Here is a 20,469-nt window from a genome sequence, read left to right as displayed (position 1 = left end):
GGAACGCGGAAAAGGTGCCGCCCCTAGAAGTTTGCCGCCTGAGACAAAAGTTTCACCCCGCCTCATGACCGGGCCGGCCCTGCGCTTCAGATCCACACGTCCTGCGTGCTGATTCCTGTCGGCCGGTCACGTGAGATGTAGCTCCGCTGGTCACTCATTCGCCCCCATATGCCTTTGAACCCGACCTTCGGATTTGTGGAGGCCATTTAGGGGGGAGTGTGGGTCAAACGGGGGCACCCACACACAGAGGTGATTGCGGAGGTGTTTGGTTTACACTGGAGTGGTGATGGGCAAAGTGATTAGAGTTGATTACGCTATGTGCCTTTTCTTCTACTCTCTTACATGTGTAACGCGTTGGTCTGGATAAGAAGATCTTGGATCTCATCATAAACTTCTCCCGTGACTTAGACTGGCCAGGAGTGTACTCATTTGGTGACTTTTTCTCCTAATTCTACTGAACTATGAGCGTGGCCATTTTTGGAGAGAAGGTTCTTATTTTGCTGTGATGACTTACTGGTTTAATGCATGATTATGACTAGCAGACCATAGCCTTAAGGTACCCATACACTTATAGAATTTCAGCAGATTCGACCATCAGATTCCTGTCAGATGCCTGTCAGGTTGAATCTGACATGAATCTATCTGATGTGTGCCACACACACTAGGAATAGATTTCCAATAGATTTCAGTATGACATCTATTGAAAATCCATTGAAATGCAGCGTTGCACTATTCGATCCAATGAAACGCGATGGGCCATTTATCTGCCGCCCGCATCCAATCGACCTAGAAATCTATCATTCAATCGATCATGCTGCCTGCTGCATTGATTTCTAGCTGATTCAATCAGAGCAGTCGCATCGGTCGTATATCAATGGCAGAAATCGATGAGTGTATTGGGTACCTTTACACATTTATCAGCTGATCAAACTGATCACATGCTTCTCCATAGGTTCTCCTAGCCTAGGCAGAGCCATCCCTAATAGGGACTGGTGTGTATGGTTTCATGTTCTATGTACTCTGTGCAGCATTGCATAACATGGTTTGTATCATATAAACAGAAAAGGATGAAGACAAAATGGAGCCCTAGGCAAGCTAGCAGTATTTGCCCACCGCTGATGATCACCTGTTTTTTTTTTTTTTGTGTGTAAAATTTGGTGGAGGCTAGCGTCCACCAGGCCCCTAGACTCTCTCCAGGCCCTAGGCAACTGCCTAGGTTTGCCTTGTGGATGACCCGGCTCTGCATATAAATGCAGTAGATAAACATACAGTATATGTATATGTGTGTGTTAGAATATCTGAGAATATAGAGGTCTTATAAAATGTGCATGAGCCGGTATGGTCATCAGTTAGGTAAATCCCTAGAGATGCGGAGAAGACCAGTTCTGACCACATTGTCTAATTTGTTTGCCCATTAACTGACGCAGGAAGACAATGCCACTTAACATGTTGTCTTACTATTAAATAAACTGCTAAATAAACTCAGAGACAGTAATCTATGTTTTAGTGAGAGGTTATTTTTAGTGGTGCTTATGGATTGTAAATTCGCTGTCTTCAGTAAATGTATGACATTACCTGATTCTAAATTGCCGTTAGATAATAGGTTATTGTTGATATAATTATGATTTATTGTTAACATGTATCTGTAAATCACTAAAATGAAGTAAGGGGGTAGATTACAGACTTGTAGCCAACAAGTGCAAACACTGAAAGAGGAGGTGATGAACACTAGACAATTTGAAGGCTCGTACACACCTTTGACTGTTGTTGCCCGTTGGGGGTTGTATGACATTGCTGGGCCAGCCTGTACAGAGCCATGTAGCTGACAACACATTATGTTGCTATGCAGGGTAGGGGACAGGAGGAACAGAGGGGAACGTATGTAATGTCACGCGGAGAGGAGGGGGGCTGGGCGGCATACACAAAGGGGTTGGCTCGTCGCTCGACCAAGTTGATCTGCCACGTGGATTAGTTGCGGGAGCAGTGGTCAGGAGCTACTGCACACATGCCTGACTATCGGCTAAGTCGGTCGTTATTGGCTGCCTGAGCCGACTTTAGTAGTGTGTATATGTATGGAGCTTTAGACCTACATACTGTTTTTTTTTGTGTGAGATTATGAAAATTATGGTTGGGTACAGGACCGGATTTGTACTCTTTACCGCCCAAGGCCAATGTCACCAGCCGCCCCCCTTCAGTATAGGTAGCAAGATGAGCCCTTCCCTCCAGTATAGGTAGCCTGATGACCCCCCCCCCTCCAGTATAGGTAGCCAGATGACCCCTCCCCTCTTTCCCTCTAGTATAGGTAGTCTGATGACCCTTCCCCTCTTTCCCTCTAGTATAGGTAGTCTGATGACCCTTCCCCTCTTTCCCTCTAGTATAGGTAGTCTGATGGCACTTCCCCTCTTTCCCTCTAGTATAGGTAGCCAGATGACCCCTCCCCTCTTTCCCTCTAGTATAGGTAGTCTGATGACCTTTCCCCTCTTTCCCTCTAGTATAGGTAGTCTGATGACCCTTCCCCTCTTTCCCTCTAGTATAGGTAGTCTGATGACCCTTCCCCTCTTTCCCTCTAGTATAGGTAGTCTGATGACCCTTCCCCTCTTTCCCTCTAGTATAGGTAGTCTGATGACCCTTCCCCTCTTTCCCTCTAGTATAGGTAGTCTGATGACCCTTCCCCTCTTTCCCTCTAGTATAGGTAGTCTGATGACCTTTCCCCTCTTTCCCTCTAGTATAGGTAGTCTGATGACCCTTCCCCTCTTTCCCTCTAGTATAGGTAGTCTGATGGCCCTTCCCCTCTTTCCCTCTAGTATAGGTAGCCAGATGACCCCTCCCCTCTTTCCCTCTAGTATAGGTAGTCTGATGACCTTTCCCCTCTTTCCCTTTAGTATAGGTAGTCTGATGACCCTTCCCCTCTTTCCCTCTAGTATAGGACCCCTTCTTCACCCCCTCCAATATAGGTAGCCTGATGAGTTGACCCCCCCCTCCAGTATAGGTAGCCAGATGACCCCTCCCCTCTTTCCCTCTAGTATAGGTAGCCTTATGACCCCTTCTTCACCCCGTCCAGTATAGGTAGCCCACGTGGAGGGAGGTTTAGAATTATGTTGACCCCCCCCTCCCCGCTGCTTCCCTGGGGACATTTTGCAAACTAACGTACGGCGTACGTTGTTGGCAGTTAAAGCCCTTCCCTGCCAAAACGTACGCCGTACTTGCACTGGCACTGATAGCTCCTCAGCTACACCACTGCACTTTAACATGAGTTGTGCAGTGCCTTTTCTACTTAACTGGAACAGTATAATTTATTTACTAAATCTAACCTGAGTTTGAGGTCATTGAGGAAAGTAATGCTGAATATAATTTTTGCCTTTTTAAAACAGAGAGTATTTGCAATAATTCAGCCTTAAATGACCACAATGCATCACTCCTCAATAAGTGATGTTGAAATATTATTTGTTGAAAAGTCAATTTGGGTAGATTACAAACTTTTACGGGTGTAATAGCAATTTCTCATAAATCCGATATGGATTTTAAGGTTATCCTATGCTCTACAATTTTGATAACCACTTCAATAAATGAGGCCCTATGCCATTTTCAGAGCGATTGTCCAGAATCACCAAAGCCAAGAGGAGATGTAAGATCGTATTTTTTGTATTTATGAAACGTAATATTTGTCTATTCCATTTAGCACCGTATTTCAGATTCATTTTGCTATAAGGAGAAAAGGTGAGCGATTTAAATACGTTTTAACTGTACAATTCAGACATTAGCAATAAAAGCTTTGGAGTTTATAAAGTTTATCATTACATGAGGTGAAAAATGGGAAAAGTCAATTAAGCTAAAAGTTTGGCAATACCAGCGTCAGCCAGGAGAGGGTGTAGAGGCTTGCATTCAAGCTGTAATTACTACTGTGCAAGTTGAAAAAAAATGGTTCAGTCGCATCATGTTTTGGTACCTTGAGTCTGAAGCCATTTTTGACCAAATTATTCCAACCATCCATATATTTAACCACTTGAGGACCCACCCTTTACCCCCCCTTAAGGACCAGCGCTGTTTGTTTGGATCTGTGCTGGGTGGGCTCTGCAGCCCCCAGCACAGATCCGTGGCCACACAGAGCGATCAGATCGCCCCCCTTTTTTCCCCCCTATGGGGATGATGTGCAGGGGGGGTCTGATCGCTCCTACTTGCAGGCATTTTGCGGGGGGGGGCACCTCAAAGCCCCCCCCCGCGGCGACATTCTCCCCCCTCCCTCTCCTACCTGCTCCCCCGGGAGATCTGGGCTGCACAGGACGCTATCCGTCCTGTGCAGCCAGTGACAGGCTGTCTTCTGTCACATGGCGGCGATCCCCGGCCGCTGATTGGCCGGGGATCGCCGATCTGCTTTACGGCGCTGCTGCGCAGCAGCGCCGTACAAATGTAAACAAAGCGGATTATTTCCGCTTGTGTTTACATTTAGCTTGCGAGCCGCCATCGGCGGCCCGCAGGCTATTCACGGAGCCCCCCGCCGTGATTTGACAGGAAGCAGCCGCTCGCACGAGCGGCTGCTTCCTGATTAATCAGCCTGCAGCTGGCGACGCAGTACTGCGTCGCTGGTCCTGCAGCTGCCACTTTGCCGACGCACGGTATAAGCGTGCGGTCGGCAAGTGGTTAAACTCTATAAAATAGAATTGTTATTTCTTTATGTCAATAATTGTTTTCTCAGCATCTGCTGACTGTACTCATAATAGAAAATGCCAGTTCTAATGCCAATTTGTGTTATTTACTTTGTTTGAGCACTATTTTTAGTAGTATTAATTTAAAGATCGCAAATAGGTTGTGGCAGGGGACACACTTTTCTTTCAGTTTTCTGGACGCTTTTTTCTGCGTACGTTTTCTGCACACTTTTTTTGTGCGTACGTTTTCTGCACACTAAGTGTGTTTCTATGCAGGAAAACGTGTGCGTTTTTTCACAGCAGTTAATGTAATTGACACAAAAAAACTGACAAAATGTGCAGAGTCATCATGCAGAATGTCAGTTTTTTTTCTGCGAACGAAAACCATGTTAAAGAGAAACTCCAACCAAGAATTGAACTTTATCCCAATCAGTAGCTGATACCCCCTTTTACATGAGAAATATAATGCTTTTCACAAACAGACCATCAGGGGGTGCTGTGTGACTGATTTTGTGCTGAAACCCCTCCCACAAGAAGCTCTGAGTACCGCGGTACTTTTGGCAGTTTGTTACAATGTAACAAGGCTCACAGAGAGGAATTAGCTGTTCACAGCTGTCTCTAACAGCCAAAACAGCTAGGAGCAGCTACATAACCTGCCCACAGTAAAAATGTCACCATGTAATACATGTCAGAATGTAAATCGGGGAGAGGAAAGATTTTACAATGGCCAAACACTGACTAAATCATTTATACATAATTATTGTAAAAATGAAGCACTTTTTTTTATTACATTATTTTCACTGGAGTTCCTCTTTAAGTGTGAACTAGCCCATCAACATGAATTCTCAGTTTTTCTGTGCAGAAAACACGCACGAAAACAGTCAAGTGTGTTCCCTGCTTGTATGTTAGTGCCCAATGGAGCATGTTGATACACATTACAGTATTGTCCCCTTCAATGTACAGTAAAGACAAATAACATTTATATTGTGCTTTTCTCCTGGCGGATGCAAAGCACCAGAGCTGCAGCCACTAGGATGTGCTCTATAGGCACTAGCAGTATTAGGGAGCCTTGCCCAAGGTCCCCCTCACTGAATATGTGATGGCTTACTGAATAGAAAGAGCCGAGATTCAAACCCAGGTCTTCTGTGTCAGAGGCAGAGCCCTTAACCAGTACACTATACAGCAAGTAATATTAACCACTTCAGCCCTCAGTCGTTTTCACTTTATGCATCCGAGCAATGTTCACCTCCCATTCATTAGCCTATAACTTTATCACTACTTATCACAATGAACTGATCTACATCTTGTTTTTTCCGCCACCAATTAGGCTTTCTTTGGGTGGTACATTTTGCTAAGAGCTACCTTACTGTAAATGCATTTTAACAGTAAGAATAAAAAAAAACAACAGAAAAAAATCATTAATTCTCAGTTTTTGGCCATTGTAGTTTTAAAATAATGCATTCCTCCATAATTAAAACCCACGTATTGTATTTGCCCATTTGTCTCGGTTATTACACCATTTAAATTATGTCCCTATCACAATGTATGGTGACAATATTTTATTTGGAAATAAAAGTGAATTTTTTCCGTTTTTTGCATCCATCACTATTTACAAGCTTATAATAATAAAAAAAAGAAATATTTCATCTTTACATAGATATTTAAAAAGTTTAGACCCTTAGGTAAATATTTATGTGTTTTTTTTTTAATTGTAATGTTTTTTTTTTATTATTAAACATTTTATTTGGGTATTTTTGGGAGAGTGGGATGTAAATAGTATTTTTTTTAATGTAAATATGTTTATTTTTATTTTTTTTAATGTAGATGTAGTTTTACTTTTTGGCCACAAGATGGCAACCTTAGGTTTGTTTACATGAAGTAACTCTAAGCGTAACATGTACACTTAGAGGGACGTAGGAGGACGTAGGAGGCAAAAAAAGCAAGGCTCCCAAGAGAAGCTGTCGCTTTTTCTGCGGCGGAGAGGAATCAGTTATCGGGCACAATGGCCCGATTCATTGATTCCTGGGCTAACGATCCGCGGCCGGGAGCGCGCGTGCATGCACACGATCAGCCGCGGGAGCGCGCGGAGCGCACATGGCCTCCTGGACGTAGCTCTACGTCCAGGAAGAGAAAGTGGTTAAGTAGCCATGTGTGTGTTCCCCACTTAATGATATTAGGGACCCATGTGGGTCCCTCAAACAATACTAACAACAGATTAAGAACAACAGGTATCCGGCAATGCTGATAATGTTACTTTAATTGATCACACTTAGAAATGAAATGCAGCAGGTAACATGGTGACAAACCACAGTATTGCAAGTTCAATCCTACCGTGCAAGAAAGGGTGCTGTGGGTGCTGGGCAGTGAACACTGGCCTGGCGGCTGTTTTGCACTTCTTCCGAGGACAATCCATTGTAATGTAATGTGCTGATGAGGCAGCAAGAGTTTGTCAGCTGGACAGTTGAGTATTCTATCAGCATGCTCCACTGTACAATCTGCATGTCCTAACATTTCCATATCTCTTTTCTCCTGTTGGACTCAAAGCGCTCAAGAGATGCAGCCACTAAAGGAGCCACCCTGCAATGTTAGGAAGTCTTGCCCAAGGACTTCTTACTGAATAGGTACATACCCTAGCCAAGATTCAAACCCTGGTCTCCCATGTCAAAGGAAGAGCCCTTAACCAGTACAACATGCTGGCGAGGGTGTAGCAAGGGTTACATTCTTTATTTCACACTGAGCTGGGGGAAAAAGAAGGAAGAGAGTGCAGAGCTGTAGTCCTGGCCACAAAGAGATAATCTTTCTGAGCAGAGAAAGGTGGGTGAAAGTCCCAATATGATGTAATCACTGGAGCTTTTGGAGGTCCTGATGAGCATAAGAGAGTGTTGTGGAGGTATGGGAGACAATGTTTTAGAAAGGTAGGAAAGCAAATCTTTTTTTAAAATTGTAGACTTCAAGTGGAGTTGAGCAACAGTAAGACTTTAGATGTGATTGGCTGTGAAGTAACCTGGCAATATGGTCTCATTTCAGGAAGTATGAGTTATTTCAACATTTTGTCCTCTGGGAAAATAGCAATACAGAAGTTTTAATCATGTTGAAAATGTTATGCTTAAATTTCAGCACACTATGTACTGGATTTTTTTTCCAGAAATTGTTCCAATTTTGTTCTCTGCAGAATTATTTAAGAACATTTCCACAGCTTGATGCTGCTACTGTATCTCTGCTATGCCTGGCTACCTATACTGGGGGGGGGGGGGGGGGAACCTATCGCTGGCTAACTATACTGGGGGCAACTAGACCTGGCTAACCTATACTTTTGGCACCTATACCTGGCTCCACAGGGAGGCACAATTTTTACACTCTCGCCCTGGGTGCAATTTAGCCTATAAACTGCCCTGACCAGCACCCAGAGAAAAACTTGTTCAAAGTAACAAATCTAGCAAGTTGCAGGAAGAGATTCAGAGGCATGAGACTGTTTTGGGAAAGAAAGAACAAAACACAAAGACACCAAAAGCCCCATATGGTGAAGTAGAGGCGCAAGCTCGGCACCCACAGTAATGCACTTGTGAAGGTTGTGAAGATGGTGGTCTTCAGGGTGTGGATATGGTCACTCTCCAAAAACAAAAAAAATGAACTACTGCAACCCTCCATGGGTGTGTGCAGAGTGCAGGAGGGAGGAGGCACCTCTTAAGAAATACAATATTTGGAAACGGTTTAAAAATGGTAAGAAATAGCTTTGCTCATAGATGTACAACCAACTGGGTAATTCAAAGTATATTTTATTAGTACTACTTATAAAGTAAATTAAATATTTTTTATCCCCACTTTAATGGTTGGCACCAACATCTCCCTACCTGGCTGATTGGTTGAAAAGTGTCTGTCAATGTTGGTTTACCGCTTATTAAATTGGTATATACGCAGAGAGGTTGCCTTCAGAAATGCACCAAGTGGCAGAATTCACTACTTACTTCAAAAGATACTGCTCTTATATACAGTAGTATTAGGATAGACTATTGATAATGGCTAGGTCATTCAAGTAGAGCCTAAAATCTTGTTCAATGAAATCTCATAATGTGCTGTGTTGGCATTAGACTTGTTCTTCCTTAAGTGTATATAGTTGATATTGTTAAATTTTGATACTATTGCTCTCCCAATGCATACAACAATCGGATCTAAGTTGTTCTTTATGCTATGTGACTATAACAAGATATTATATCTCAACTGGACAAATTATATCTGTCGATATTACTGTGGACGTGTGAGCTCATAGCTGAATAGATTTATACCTCTGTAAGCAACACATTCCGGCGCCAACAGGGCAGCCATGGCAACTACTGTTCCGCTCCTTTTGCGTTTATTTTACTACTTTTTTATTTCCTTTTTTAATTATGCTTAATTCTTCACTCTACACTACTCTACTTTTTTGCCTTCCTGAACTCGGTCTTCTCTGGCACTTTGACAGACAGCAAGGCACTTTACTGTTACCTGCTCCGCCCATGTGGTGAGGTCCTCCACATCTTTGGCCCTGCCGGGCCACCTCCGCAGCGCTGACACCACCAAGACTACTGAAGTATGGGCTGCTCCTTTGACAGCCTCAACAGATCTCACATCCTCTGCAGCTGCAGCCTTAAAGAGACTCAGTAACAAAAATGTCATCCTGTTTTCTACCATTCTACAAGTTCCAAAACCTATCCTAATGTGCTCTGGCTTACTGCAGCACTTTCTACTATCACCATCTCTGTAAGAAATCAGCTTACCTTTCCCCTTTCGGACTTGTCACCCTGTGTCTGGAAGGCTGCCAAGTTCTTCAGTGTTGTGGTTCTGTGATGCATCTTCCCCCTCCAGGCCCCTCTATACACACTGCCTGTGTGTTATTTAGATTAGGGCAGCTTCTCTCGGCTCTATTATCTTTTACAAGCTGGATAAATCATCCTCTGAGCTGGCTGGGCTTTCACATACTGAGGAATTACAGACGGGTAGAGCTGTCTGCACTCTGCAGGAAGAAACAGCCTGTCACTATTCAGTGGAAGATAGCTGCAGGGGGAAAGAAACACACAAATGATCTCTTGAGATTCAAAAGGAAGGCTGTATACAGCCTGCTTGTGTATGGATGTATTTTCTATGTGTGGACATACTGTACATCAACCTACTTCCTGTTTTGGTGGCCATTTTGTTTGTTTATAAACAAACTTTTAAAAACTGTTTTTAACCACTTTTAATGCGGCGGGGAGCAGCGAAATGTATTTTGTGCGATTTTAACAATACAGATTCTCTTTAAAGAGAATCTGTACTCTAATATTCTTACAATAAAAAGCATACCATTCTATTCATTATTTTCTCCTGTGCCCCTCTGTGCTGTTTCTGCCACTCTCTGCTGCTTACACGCCTGGCTTGTAATTAACAGTTTTAGGCAGTGTTTACAAACAAACTAACCAGCTTCTAATAGGCTCAGCTAAGCATAGTGTGTGAGTCATTCATAGTATGCAGGGGGCCTGCAGAGGGTGTGTATCGCTTCTACCAATCACAAGCAGCCCTGCACATTCCACACAATCAAGCTTTAGCCCGACAAACAGGACAGAGGAAAGATACATTGATTTATTACAGAGACAGTGCAGTTAGGAAAGACTGCAGTAAGCCAGAGCAGATTAGAACAGGCATAGGAACTTATAGGATAGAAGAACTAAGGCTGAAAAATTTGTTACAGAGTCTCTTTAAGGTGGCCACTAACTGTCCAATTTCTAGTGAAAATTTGTTCGAGCGATCAGAAATTCTGATCGGATGAAAAATCGTTCACTACACCATCAACTAACCAATCTTTGCTTCCTATCTATCACGACCACCAAGAAAATCCAAATTTTCATTCGACAAAAATTCATTCGGGCGACATTTTTTCACTCGTTCATAATCGATTGTGTCCACCACTGGAGATTATTTACAACTAATCCGATCAGAATTTCTGATTGCTCGAACAATTTTTCGCTAGAAATTGGACCGTTAGTGGCCAGCTTTACGCTGTCAGGTCCATCGCCATCACACAGTCGCGGCTGCTCATCAGACTGCTGCTGCGGCTGCTCCTCTTACTGCTGCCAGTGCCACAATAGTTCCGGCTTTCCTGAGGTCCCCCACAGCTCCAGCTCACCTGCAGCCAGATCAGTGGTGCCTCGCTGCGATCCGTTATCTGCAGCGCTGATCTTCTGCCTCGGGAGTCCCATGCCGCCTCAGCTACATAATCTCAGCCAGTGTGGTCTGACAACACCACCCACGTGGGATCATCCTTCCGGCATGCAGCACACTGCATTCCACCACCTGAGCCTGCTGCAGGAGCCCTGGACTTGCTACAATCCGCTGCTGGCCAGCTCCCCTGGTAACCAGCGGCCTGCTCTGGCCCCTGGACTGTGACCCGACCAGAAGAGCACCCATCTTCTCAGGCCCAGCAACAGCCACACAACATGCCTCATCCACTGAAGCGAAGATAAGCAATCCACCATATTCTGCCACTCTTGTGCCTTAGCATGCTATCTGCCCTGATGCTCTGCCTGCCCACATGTACAACCCTGCACTCTCTCTGCTACATTGCCACCTTGAATGCCCATATGCTGCCTCTCTGTGCCTAGCCTGCCACACTAACCTGATGCTCTGTCTGCCTGCGCATGAAACTCTGGTCACCCACTCAGTCACAAACTTGCCACCGAAATTGGCCCTTCACCATTGCTGTGCCACTCCAGGACAACGGCATATCTGTGATGTTCCCCTGAGGTCACATGCTGCTGCTTGAGGACTGTTCTGAGATCTTATGCTCCATTGTTGTTGTTTTTTTTAATTTCAAAGTTTTATTGAAATTTTTGACAAACAAACAGTGCATAAAAGAAAAAACATCATGGCAAGAACAAGGGAAACGCCTGATAAGCTCATCATACAAACATTGCATAGTAGGAGGGGGGGGGGTGGGGTCATACTCCTAATAATTATTGACCAACTTGCTTGTAGAAAACGAGGTATCACTGCCTGGAGGTTATACTGAGCCCTCAGGGGATTTAGTCCAGCTACCTGGGGCTTGCTGAAGGAAATGTAGGGGCATGGGGAGACCCAAGTCAATATTGGGTCTTTCTAATTTCGGTCCTGGGAGCCTGCCGTCTAGTGATAGGCAAGCAAGACAGGAAGGATTATAGCCAGTAGCATCATTACAGGGGTGGTGAAGATATGGGGAGGGGGAAAAAAAAAAAAACAAAAGGAAAGAGAAAGGGGGGGAAAGATAAGTGAGAAGGAAGAGGAGGTAAGAGCAGAAGGAAGAAGAAGAAGAGGAGGGGTCCACCCTACAGCCTAGAGATAAGAGATGCCTCTAGATTTGGATGTTCCAAGCGAATCCAAGGATCCCAGATTTTTTCAAACTTTTTGTGGGTGTCTTTAAGAATACTGGCTAACTTCTCGTTCACCATTATCATATTGATTCTAGATTTCACTTCAGTGATTGAGACCGAGGGCTTTTTCCAATTTCGTGCAATTGTCATGGTAGCTGCTGAGAGAACTATGGAGGCTAGTTTGTTTTGTGTTAAAGTTAAACCTTCTATCTTTTCATGTAGTAAGGCTTGCCATGGGTTTCTAGAGATAGGTTTATGGAAAAGGGAGGAGAGTATCTTATATACTTGGCACCAAAATCTCATAAGTCGTGGACAAGTCCACCAAGTGTGCAACATGTCACCAAGTACCCTGCAGCCCCGGAAGCAGTACGGGTTGGCGGATGGGAATACCTTAGCTATGCGTGCTGGGACCAGGTACCAGCGGGTCATAACTTTATAAGCAGCTTCTACTATATGTAGTTGCAAGAGCAGTTGGAGACTCTGCTCCATATATCAAGCCAATCTTCCCTGTCCTTAGGGTCACCCAGGTCTGCTTCCCACCTAGAGGTGTAGAGGTGTGTTACAGGTGGGGATGGGCGGGTTAAAAGGGCATATATCTGGGAGATTAGCCCTTTGGCCATAGGGCGGTAGCGACAGATGTTTTCGTAAGGCGTTACGGTATAGGGGGGATCTATGCTTTGAGTGAGGGATTTGACCCAGTGTCGGATTTGCAGGTAGCGAAAGTATTTTCTGGGGGGAGCCTGAAATTTCTCTTGAATATCTGGCCAGGAGAGAATACCCCTAGGCGTAAGGAAGTGTGTCACATGGGTGAGGCCTTTCGTGCTCCACCATGAGAATGCTGTTGGGTCCTCGAGTCCTGGCAGAAATAAAGGATTGTTAATCAGGGGAAGCAATGGTAAAAATGGGGATTGTAGGTGTGCTGAATAGCGAATGGAGTCCCATACTTGGAGGCAGTGGGTCAAAGGGGGGCTAAGTGAGGGAGGCCTCACCTTCAATGGAAGCCATAGTAAGGTACTAGGGAGCAAGGGAGCACAGTTAGGTATTTCCAGGAAAACCCAGAGGGGAGTATCTTATATTTGAAATAAACGAGCAAGTTGGGCTATGGTTGCCGCGCGATAATATGACGAGATTTGTGGGACTCCTAGGCCTCCATCAAATCTGTGAGCAAAGAGAGTAGTTTTGCGGACTCTGGGACATTTACGTCCCCAAATGAATCCCATGATTTTATTTTGAAAGATGCGTATGTAATGGTTTGGGACTTGGACTGGAAGGGTGCGGAAGTAATAAAGGAGTTTGGGCAGGAATGACATCTTGATGGCGTTGATCTTCCCTAGCCATGATAGGGGGGAGTGGGACCACCGGTCGGTTAGGGCTGAGAGTGATTTTAATAAGGGGGGGGGGGTAATTGGCTGAAAAGAGGGAGGCATAATTGGGGGTAAGAGTGATGCCTAAATAAGGTAAGGACTGGACCCATTGAAAGGGACAGAGGTCTTTGATTCGCTCAAGGTCTTGGGGGGGTAAAGAGATGCCTAAGGCCTTGGATTTCTCAACATTAATTTGTAGGCCCGACACCTGGGCAAAGCGAGCAAAGGCTGAAAGGGCATTCGGGATTGAGATGTGGGGCTGTGTTAAAAATAGTAGGGTGTCGTCTGCAAACATAAGAAGCTTGTGAGATAGGCCAGCGCAGTCTACCCCTTTAATGTCTGTAGCATTGCGTAAATAGCATGCAAAGGGTTCGAGGGCTAAAATAAAAAGCAGTGGGGATAGTGGGCAGCCTTGTCTCGTACCTCGTTTGATAGCGAAGGTTGGAGAACTATGGCCAGAAAGTTTTACTGAGGCTGTTGGATCTGTGTACATCCCTTGAATCCAATTTAAAAAGTGGGCATCCAGGCCCCATTTATTCAGGGTGAGCTTTAGGTAAGACCAGGAGAGGGTATCAAAGGCCTTAAAGATGTCTAAGGATAAGGCTACCCCTGGGGTTTTATGTGAATTGAGATAGTGAGTTAAAAGGATAGCTCTTCTGGTGCTGTCTTCAGCTTGCCTTCCCGGAACAAATCCAACTTGATCACGGTGGATCAAAGCTGGGAGGAGTTTATTTAATCTCAGGGCCAGGATTTTACCTAGTATTTTGAAGTCTACATTGAGGAGGGATATGGGGCGAAATTGGTGGACTGCGTGGTGTTCTTGGTCTGTTTTGGGGATCATCGAGATGTGAGCTACAAGCATAGATCTCGGAGGAGATTTACCTTCTCAGAGTTCGTTGTAACATTTCGCTAATGCTCCATTGTTGTTTTTTTTCCCTTACTGAATGGACTTAAAATGCATGGACTGTAAATGATGCTAGCCGGGTGCTCGACGGCTTATGCTCAACATACCCCTGTATGGACTGCAAACCTATGGACTGTTAATGTATTGTGTATCTGCCCCGTTGTATGGACTGTAAATGCACCATGCATCTGCCACGCTCCCCGTGGGCCTTTGGGAAACTCCAGGCCGGTTTTTGGGTCATCACCCCAGATTGTGCTGCAACTCTCCATCCCCACTTTCTCCTTCTCACCAGCAGCCTGCGCCTCACTGTTTCTCACATGTATCTGGTCCACCCATGCCACCCCATTCCCATTACATCACTTAGTCCTGGGCAGTGGCCTACCTACCATAAGGCTTCAGGTGCTCACAGCACCGGGTATAGCCATGGCTTGGGGTGCCGCTGTGTTGCTCAGTCACTGTGTTCTTTCCCCTGGGACCTTTTTCATAGTACGGGCAACATTTGAGAAAATAGCAGCAGACAGTACAGGGGCCTGTACTACTTCCTGCAGTAGATGGAGCACCCCTTCCCCTTCCTGTCCCGTGGGCAATGTGCCTCCACGCTCTCTACACACAGCTTACCGTGAGTGAATATGCAGAGCAGCAGGGTGAGTTGAGAGAATGAATGCTGTGCTGAAGCTGGGACATTAGCAGGGAGAGGTGGCAGGATGTGTTTAGTGCTTCAGAAGTTACCTGTCATTAGTAGCTATGTGCACTGGCTGCTGTAATACCAGAGTGCCCTAGACTATTAATTATTTAGCCTGATCAGACTAATTAATCAATAATGCAGGGCAGTCTGCTGTTGCAGAAGCCAGTGACAGCCAACTTCTTTAGTGAGCAGAAAAAGCAATATCCAGGCAATTTAGATTAGCTTGATTGCAGGTAATCTTATCTCTTTTCCCAGCTCCCCCTCCCACCCTGTTGTCTTCCTCCATGACCCTTTACTCTTTTCAGATTTCAGCAGCTTCTTTTAACAGCATGTCCCTGCCAAACTGCAGTCCTTCCTGCCATTTCTCCTCTTCCATCAGGCTCTCTGTCTTGTTCCTCTACCTCTTTACTCACCCCCCCTTCTTATGCATCCCCCGACTGTCCTCAGAGGAGCACGCAATCTAATCGTACCATAGTCATAGTCTAAATAGTCTAATGTCCTACCATATTATTATTGTGTATTCATGTAGCACTGACATATTCTGCAGCACTGTATCACTGTATAGAGTACAGAGTTTCATAACAAATAGCTCCGTCCACATCCTAAAGACCCCCTTTCCCCAAAAATCCCCTAAAATAAGCAGCAACATGCTCGGCGCCCCAACCCGTCAACCCTCCCATCAAAAAAATTGGCTGTTGGGGGGGGGGGTTCTGTAAATAATCATCACCGGATGTCAAATCCCGTAGGTACGCCACTTTTCCTGGGCACAGCTGAGTAAGTGGGAACTGTTCAGCGCCCCTCACTTTGAGGGTGGGCGCCTATACGACTCTGTCTGGCACCACATTCTAAAACATCGCTGGCACTGCCTCAGGGGTATGGACACAACAACGGCGGAGGGGAAAATGAGAGCGGGGGCCGTGATGAGGCTAAAGAGAAAAGGACTGCGTTCTGAAATTCCCTCATCCTTCCTCGCAAATGTCCACTCCCTCCCCAACAAGCTAGATGAACTGCACTTGCTCTGTAACAAGAGGGAGATAAGCAACAACACCCCGGTCCTATGCTTTACAGAAACATGGAGAACATGATGGCATCCCAGATAATGCCCTCCATCTCCCTGACTTCAACCTCACAAGGGCGGATCGTGACACTGCTCTCTGGGAAAAGCAAAGGTGGGGACATTTGCTTCTACATCAGCTACACATGGTGTCCTAGCATGACAGTACTAGCTAAGAAATGCACCCCCTACATCGAACTCCTACTTATCAACTGCAGGCCGAGATACTTGCCCAGAGAGTTCTCTTCTTACGTCCTCGCAGGAGTGTACATCCTGCCTAATGCGGATGTGAAACAGGCTCATTGGGATCTCAGCGGCACCATCATGCAGTGGGAGGCGGCCCTTCCGGACTCCCTGTTCATCGTAATGAGAGACTTCAATAAAGCCAACCTCCGCCAATAACTGCCACGTTACCACCAGCACATTGCCTGCACCACCAGAAACTCTAACACCCTGGACCACTGCTACACAGACCTGAAGGATGCGCACAAGCCTGTCCCTTGGGCAGCTCTGGGTTCCTCCAACCACTGCCTCACTCACCTGATTCCCACCTAAAGGAGACTACTGGAATCAGCTAAGCCAGTCCTCAAAACCACCAAAGTGTGGTCGAGTGAGGCCAAGCTCAAACTCCAGGTCTGCTTTGACTGTACGGACTGGAATACCCTTGAAGCGCAAGATGTGAACAAGTGGGCCAACATTCTCACCTCCTTCATTAGCTTCTGTGAGGACTTCTGTGTACCAACAAGAACTTCAAAGTGTATCCAAATAATAAACCGTGGTTCACAAACTAACTACTGAATGTGCAAAGAAGTGGCATTCAAGTCTGGCACCCAGGAGGACTACAGAGAAGCAAGATAGAACCTCAAACGCGAATGGAGATCTGCAAAAAAGGCATATGCAAACAGGATAAGTAACAACCTCTACTCGAACGACCCACGAGCTGTCCGGAAGGGGCTCAAGGCTGCCACCAACACAAGCCTAATGCTGGGAATACACGGTACGTTTATTCCCGCATAATCGAGCTGCTGATGGCTTGATTGATAATTTCCGCCGTGTCCGCCGGATTGATTCCGCGCTCGATACCGGGGGGCAGGACAAAAGAACAAACGAGCAGAAGATAAGGAAGCGCCCGCGGGGACGAGTGGGAATCGATCCGGGTGCCCGCGGGGATGAGCGGGGACACGCTGGAATCGAGCCAGCGGCTCAATTATGCGGGTATAAACGTACCGTGTATTCCCAGCATAATGCTGGGAATGCACCATACAATTTTCTGTTAGATTTACCTGCCAGATAGATAAAGTTCAACATGTTGGAAATGTATCTATTTTACCATCTATCTGCCGAGCAATTAGGCATTGTTCTACTCAGCAGGAGATAAACAGAAGACAATGCACCAGAGATAATGACCATTCTCTACAGAAAATAATCTAATTATGCATTCTAATGCTGGGAATACACGGTTCGTTTTTGCCTTCGTTTAAACCTTCGTTTCGATTGTGCCTTTTGTCCTTTTCGATCCCGAAATAATCGGTCATACGGTTAATATCACCACCCACGGTTTCGTTTTTTTTTTCGATTCTGATGGTTTCGTTTTTCCAATGATCGAAGGCTGCAAAGAAACGAAACGAAAATCCCTTTTTACAGGGACGGACTAGCATAAACGAATATATAATCGATCTGAACAGCCATCAAGCCTACCAATGGTTCGATTAGATGGATAAAGAGAGATAATATCAAACATGTTCGATCACTAGTCGTTCGTTTTTGGGGTCTATTAATCGAAACTATAATGAGATTATGACTATTTTCACATACGTTTTCAACACTCGATTCGTTTACCGAACGAATCGAAGGTTTAAACGAAGGCAAAAACGAACCGTGTATTCCCAGTTTAACAGAAAATGTAACAGAAAAATCTAACAGAAGAATCTAACAGAAAATTGAATGGTGTATTCCCAGCATAACTCTCTAAATGCAATACCAAGCATTGGGTTCACCAAGGAACTTAGTATCTTCTACTGCAGGTTTGAGAACTTAACGGCCCCTGCAGGGAACTTGCCACCACGCCTCCTGACCCACAGCTCACGGCTCCCGATCCAAGGCTGAGTAAACCTCTACTGACTGTGTGTGGGGTCGATGTGCTGCGCAATCTGTCAGTGCTGAATGCAAGAAAAGCCCCTGGCCCTGATGGCGTATCATCAGCCTGCCTGAAAGCCTGCTCACAGCAGTTGGCTCCAGTCCTCACATCCATCTTCACTAAGTCCCTCAGTGAAGGCACATGCTTCAAGAAATCCATCATCATCCCTGTCCCCAAAAAGGTGTTTGCGACCTCAATAACTACAGGCCTGTGGCACTCACTTCCATTATCATGAAAACATTTGAGTAGTCCTGTCTTTTCTCAAGTACTCTACATTGGTTCTCCTGGACCAATTCCAGTTCACATACAGAGCTAACAGGTCCACCGATGATGCCATAAACATCTGCCTGGAGCTCATTTGCGACCACTTGGACATACCTGATACGTATGCTAGGATTCTTCTTCTTGACTTTGGCTCAGCATACAACACCATCTGCCTCCACAGACTAAATGACAACCACACAGAGCTGGGCGTCCATCCCACCCTCCGCCTCTGGATCACCAACTTTCTTACAGGTCACAAGTAGTGTTGGGCGAACACCTAGATGTTCGGGTTCGCGAACGTTCGCCGAACATCGCTGCGATGTTCGGGTGTTCGCGCCGAACTCCGAACATAATGGAAGTCAATGGGGACCCGAACTTTCGTGCTTTGTAAAGCTTCCTTACATGCTACATACCCCAAATTTGCAGGGTATGTGCACCTTGGGAGTGGGTACAAGAGGAAAAAAAATATTTGAAAAAGAGCTTATAGTTTTTGAGAAAATTGATTGTAAAGTTTCAAAGGAAAAACTGTCTTTTAAATGCGGAAAATGTCATGTTTCTTTGCACAGGTAACATGCTTTTTGTCGCCATGCAGTCATAAATGTAATACAGAGAAGAGGTCCCAGGAAAAGGGACCGGTAACCGTAACGCTAACCCAGCAGCAGCACACGTGATGGAACAGGAGGAGGGCGGCGCAGGAGGAGAAGGCCACGCTTTGAGACACAACCCAGGCCTTGCATGAGGACAAGAAGCGTGCGGATAGCAATGCTTTTTGCCGCCATGCAGTCATAAATGTAATAAAGATGAGAGGTTCAATAAACAGGGACCGGAAACGCTAACCCAGCAGCAGCAGCACACGTGATGGAACAGGAGGAGGCGCAGGAGGAGAAGGCCACGCTTTTTGAGACACAGCATCCCAGGCCTTGCATGAGGACAAATAGCGTGCGGATATAGCAATGTTTTTTGCCGCCATGCAGTCATAAATGTAATAAAGATGAGAGGTTCAATAAACAGGGACCGGAAACGCTAACCCAGCAGCAGCAGCAGCAGCACACGTGAGGGAACAGGAGGAGCCGCAGGAGGAGAAGGCCACGCTTTTTGAGACACAACATCCCAGGCCTTGCATGAGGACAAATAGCGTGCGGATAGAGCAATGCTTTTTGCCGCCATGCAGTCATAAATGTAATAAAGATGAGAGGTTCAATAAACAGGGACCGGAAACGCTAACCCAGCAGCAGCAACAGCAGCACACGTGAGGGAACAGGAGGAGCCGCAGGAGGAGAAGGCCACGCTTTTTGAGACACAACATCCCAGGCCTTGCATGAGGACAAATAGCGTGCGGATATAGCAATGCTTTTTGCCGCCATGCAGTCATAAATGTAATAAAGATGAGAGGTTCAATAAACAGGGACCGGAAACGCTAACCCAGCAGCAGCAGCAGCAGCACACGTGATGGAACAGGAGGAGGCGCAGGAGGAGAAGGCCACGCTTTTTGAGACACAGCATCCCAGGCCTTGCATGAGGACAAATAGCGTGCGGATATAGCAATGCTTTTTGCTGCCATGCAGTCATAAATGTAATAAAGATGAGAGGTTCAATAAACAGGGACCGGAAACGCTAACCCAGCAGCAGCAGCAGCAGCACACGTGATGGAACAGGAGGAGGCGCAGGAGGAGAAGGCCACGCTTTTTGAGACACAGCATCCCAGGCCTTGTATGAGGACAAATAGCGTGCGGATATAGCAATGCTTTTTGCCGCCATGCAGTCATAAATGTAATAAAGATGAGAGGTTCAATAAACAGGGGCCGGAAACGCTAACCCATCACAGATGGTCATTGTTCATGTTACTTGGTTGGGGTCCAGGAGTGTTGCGTAGTCGTTTCCAATCCAGGATTGATTCATTTTAATTTGAGTCAGACGGTCTGCATTTTCTGTGGAGAGGCGGATACGCCGATCTGTGACGATGCCTCCGGCAGCACTGAAACAGCGTTCCGACATAACGCTGGCTGCCGGGCAAGCCAGCACCTCTATTGCGTACATTGCCAGTTCGTGCCAGGTGTCTAGCT

The sequence above is a fragment of the Hyperolius riggenbachi genome, chromosome 4 (assembly GCF_040937935.1).
Source record: "Hyperolius riggenbachi isolate aHypRig1 chromosome 4, aHypRig1.pri, whole genome shotgun sequence".
Lineage (NCBI taxonomy): Eukaryota > Metazoa > Chordata > Amphibia > Anura > Hyperoliidae > Hyperolius > Hyperolius riggenbachi.
The sequence above is the reverse complement of the archived record's forward strand: the minus strand, read 5'-3'. Positions refer to the sequence as shown.